At 34.3% G+C, this 5,301-nt stretch overlaps 1 pseudogene; it reads right to left on the bottom strand.

Annotated features, from left to right (window-relative positions):
- Positions 1-1,443: 1,443 nt before the first annotated feature.
- Positions 1,444-4,738, bottom strand: LOC140862816 (pentatricopeptide repeat-containing protein At1g02150-like; annotated as a pseudogene).
- Positions 4,739-5,301: the final 563 nt, after the last annotated feature.

The raw sequence follows: 5,301 nt of genomic DNA, 5'->3' as shown, positions 1-5,301 counted from the left end.
ATGATCTCTTCTTTTATTTTATAATTTTCATAAGTTGTAAGCTTCCAAACAACTTACAGGTTGTTTTAAAGAAATTACGAGCTCCGAAAAATATGATTTGTGTTAGAGATGTTGATGGATGAGTAGTCGTGAGGATACTTGGCTTCGTGTCGGTCGAGAGGGCTTACGAAGTTACTGATCGTGGAAATCCGTCGCATGCAGATTCTTGAGTATGGGCAAAATTTGGAAAAATGTCCATGTTTCGCATAACTTGCAGCGACTGAGAAATGGACATTGAGAAATGAAGGAGTTGATGTCTTGAAGATAGTCGGCGATATAGATTACTGACCACGAGATTGATTTCTTTGATTTTAAGTTATATTTATTACATTTTATTTAATTTTAATATATGACAAATCAATTTAAAAATTATAAAACACGATAATTTAATATATGATTAATACATTCCATTGGATTGCAATTTTATTCATGAGATTATTTTATTTACTCATTTTATTAATTTTTGTTTTAAAAAATAAATAATTAAATAATTTATATGTTAATTAATAATAATATACATTCTTCGGTAAAAATCACAATCTAAAATTCACATACACAAACTAAATAAGATTATATATTATAAGCAAATGAAAATCGTAACTCGTTCCTTAATCAAAATTTCAATGACAAAACTGATAAATCAAAGTAAATATTTTATTGATTATTCATCATTATCCACGTCCTATAAAATTGTTTAATAAAATTGTTTAATGATCCCAATATTATTTATCTATATATATAATTGATAAGTAGCAAAAAATTAGTGGTAAGGGATAGGAGATGCTGAATATGTTTGTGTTGGTATCAGTTGCACTTCATGGTTAAGAAGTTTCTAATGCAGCTGAGTGAAAGAAATGGATATCTCTCGCACAAAAGAAATTGCAGAGATCTGTATAGTTTGTATCGAAATTGTTGACAATTATAATGACAAAGATCATTTAAATTAATGTTGTAGATGTTAGGATACATAGACAATACAGGTTTTGATACTCTGCATAAACTCGGTGATGGATTGAGTGCCTTTGACGATTATTGAGTTGGCCGGTAAGGACAAGAATGACCGATTCAAGTGAAACTGGTTCCACTATTAATTCAAATGTGACAGGTGAAAATGCCAGAACCAAAAAATCTCAACTCTCGTCTTCATTCACAGAACTGAACTAACAAGGGATGGTTACTCGATTAGCAAATACAAGGTTCACTGGGTATGTTGTGCAGCAGGTTTGTGATTTGTAAATAACCAAAAAGATTAAAGAACGAGTTATACACACGATCCTACAAAAATCTAGATAAATACTGGAAAAATACACAAAGAAGCAGCAACATAAAAAAACATAAAGTGCTGGGACAAAACTAGTGGCAAAATGCAAACATCTATCTACACATCTAAGTATATAGCTGGTTTTATACTGTATCATGTGCCCTTGGCCCATATCCATTGTATCCATTTGTTCCATTGATCACATTTGGCGTCTTTTTGGGGCTGCTACTTGTCTTCTTCCTTTTCAAAACTACGAACCACGTGTAAACTTCCAAGATCGCAGCAACGAAAGCCAGACCTAATAGGAATCCAATGTATCCCCTCTTCCATTTTGCAGCTGGATTTAAAATATCAAAACCTTTGAAGATGTTGACAATGCTGAGAACTATGACCGAGTATCCGACCAAGTGGTGGTATACGTTCCAGAAAACTCTGAATTTATGATCTTTTTTTGGCCTTAGAAGCAATGCAAACACCTGCTTAGAAAAGCTCAGTATATTAGATATATACATTAATATGTAGCAGTAGTAGAAGTTGGAAACTCCGGGTGTAGAAAAAAGGATTATATATACCTGGAGTGTTCCAAGACAAAAGTGGATAATGCCAATAGTCCAGTGGGCATATCCATGGAGCAAGTGATCAATAATTGTCAACAAAAAACAAATAACAATATATATGCCTGTTTTGTCTTCGTGAAATCAATCTAAAAGCAATGAAGAAGCCAGAGCTCATTTTCTTGGTATTCAATGTATTTAAGAAGTTCAATATTCACTGCGAAACGCAACTAAAATGCAGGAAATTAAATAACCTGAACCAAGTTTGTGTTTTTAAACGTCCCACCAATATATAGGGGAATATTTGACATGTAACTTTCATCATCAAGACAACCTGCTTGCTTCAATATCTCCAATAAGGTATCCTTAGTTGTTGTATCAGCCTCTTGCTCAAAAACGTTGATAATCAAGGGTATGCTTGTGTGTTTTGGCTTCCAGCTTTTTGAGCCTAAAGTTGAAATTGCATTCTTTAAGCAAGATAACACCTCGGGAGCCCTCCCATTGTTGATGTGGTCTTCTGCAAGAATCTCAAAAGTCAATGAATTTGGTTTTCCTCCCACATGAATCAGTTGGTCGAAAAAGGTTTTGGCTTTTCCAAAAATCCCATTCCTAACATACGAACTCAACAAAAGATTCCCAACTCTAGGGTCATGGACAGACTTCACTAAAAGCCATCCATCATATATTTTATCAGCACATTCAATGTCGTCCAATCTGACCAGAGCAGAGATCATGGTATGGTACCCCAAATTCAGAATCTTGAGAAAGTTAACTTGTAAAAGTTCCATACGCGGTACACGTCCTCATTTCTACCGGCATTAGCATACAAACTAATGAGATAATGATATGGCATACGTTCACAATCTGTAATCCTAGTTTCAATCATTCTCAAACAAATTTTAGCTTTCTCAAATTTAATTGTTTTAACTTAATATACACTGTTGCCATTGTGCTGAAGGTGGTCCAACTCGGACTTGTGGTGGTATCCAGTCGCATCTTTTCAAAAACTTGTTCCATTTTAACGGCAGATCCTTGAGACCCACGAGACGACAACCATACATTGTAGGAATAAGAATCTAACCCTATATGATTATCCTTCATTTCGAGAACCAGTGACTCGACCTTTTCATGATATCCAAAGTTCATATAAAGGGTCATCATGACATTGAATGGAAGTGTGTAACTAGCATAACCTCTATTTCTCATTTTGTTCATTAGAGATTCGGCTTTTTCCCTCATTCTAGCTTGTGCATACACGTTCAAAAGAGCACCATATACTTTTTTGTCTTTCAAGGAATTTGTCAAGTTTAGGAAATATTGTTCAGCGCTTTAAGCACCATGCACTTTAGCGATTAAATCCAACTTCATAGCGGTTTCATTAGTGCCTATTCTATACTTCTCTGATCTGTCATTCATCCACTCAAGAACCTGGAAAGCATACTAAATTTAACTCATGATAATAAGGGAACCAACAATTTGTAGGGAATTTCACATAGAGTGGCAAAGCTACGTACTCGAAAATAACTAAAGGGGGGATATCTATATTTCCATGTTTATATAGAACACAAAAATATAATAATCTATGCACCCCTCCCTCTAGCCCCACCACGGGATTCCAAAATAGCCAAACAATCCCAGTATGAATCCAGCTGAAGGTACCAAGAGCATATATTGAAATGAACGATTTGACATTTCAGCCACACTTCAACAGAACCAAGAAAAGAAGAAAAGGGGTGAATATCTACATCTATACCTACCTAAAAATGAAGCAGCAGAAAAATTAGTAAAAGAGTGGCAATCACTGGAAATCATGGGTACTTACTGAAGAAATGATATTGATTCTATGCAGGTACGTGTGAAGACTCTTTTGCAATTCAAATGTGTTCAAGTGTTTTTTTCTTATACTATCATGAGATTTAATTTATCATTCTCATACTGAGAAGTGAACTATTAATTGTAAACATGATGCATTTTCATATCCACAATTTATCCGTAGAAAATGATATGAAAGGAGATTATTGGATCAGAAAACTTAAATGATATCCACTGCAGCATATATAGGTAAAAAAAAATTAAAAGAATTGCACGGTTTATTCAGTAATAAGGAATTAGGCGACCAATGTTAGAGGTAAGTGAAAGGAATATTTTATTCCTAAAATTTCATAAGCCTAAAAAGATTTTATTTAAAAGTATTTTACCTTTCTTGGACATGGAGTAACTTTGAGATAACTTGTTTAAAATATTTATTTCCATAATTAGGTAGATTTGAGATATGATTATGTTTGATTATAATACTTATCTAACTCATATTTAATTTATCTCTTTCTTAATTTTTGTAGATTTGATATGATCAAATCAAGAGGAATCATATGCTTACAAGGTAACAAATATGAGAAGGATTCCTTGGCCTTATATATGAAAGAGATTGTGTACTTTAAAAAAGAGAGAGACCGATCGAGTGTTATTTTCAGAGAACTTCTATATGTTAAACTTGAGAGAATTCTGAAGAATCTTTGAAGCTTTTAAAAAGCTTACAAATCCAGACGATATGCTACACTGGCTCCCTCTATCCTTTATGCATCTTTTTACTCCACTCTATCATTCAAACACTTAGAGAGCCCTGAACATTGCAGACATCATCTTCAAAGAAGATGTTCTGCATTTCATCTCTCTCTGCTAGCAGCATCAAAAGACGCTTGCATCGTTGCAATCCCTCTGCGTAGCGATGGGCCACAATTGGTGATCTTGGAACAGTATTTCGGCAAATAGCCTCCAAGAAAAACCATATGTGCATCCCTCTTGCTATGACTCTATCTCGATATATGTTTTTACGCATTTCATACTCTTGAATCTCATCTTGGCTAAGTGCATTTGAATCTGCCATTATGCTTGATTATACATTGATATTTTTAACAACTTGTTTTGTTGGTGTATTTGTAGGCAAGAAAAGAAGAAGGCAAAAGGTCATTCAAACCAACAGTTACCTATACACCAAATAGCTGTCATTTATTGAAAACTGTGTCTTATGCATTAAATAAAGGGGTGAACCAGTTACGTTTGAAAAAGTACACTTATGTCTCTTATAAAAATCAAGAAATATATAGACTACTTCTTTAAAAATAACAAATGATGAGTATTACTCTCGTAACCACAAAATACTCATAGTCTCTATTTCTCTGTCTACAGCATCACCCCACTCAAGCATCCAATTTTTCAAACTGAAAGGACTGGTTGCATCATAACGATCATCAAAGAAGTATAACCGCTCGAAGCTCATCTTCTCAACATAGAGCATCAGGAAAAGACAACCTGTTGGATTGAGTAAATCTCGATTGGATTGAGTTCCCAACATTCTTCTGAACCGAAGAGCTCGAGCAGAATGTCATAAGTCTTCTTAAATTGACACCAACGGAGGATCGATTGACATATAGTCACCTTGCACCTGCT

The sequence above is a fragment of the Henckelia pumila genome, chromosome 4 (genome assembly GCF_033568475.1).
Source record: "Henckelia pumila isolate YLH828 chromosome 4, ASM3356847v2, whole genome shotgun sequence".
Lineage (NCBI taxonomy): Eukaryota > Viridiplantae > Streptophyta > Magnoliopsida > Lamiales > Gesneriaceae > Henckelia > Henckelia pumila.
Note: the sequence above shows the minus strand (reverse complement) of the source record. Positions and strands in the feature narration are given on the sequence as shown.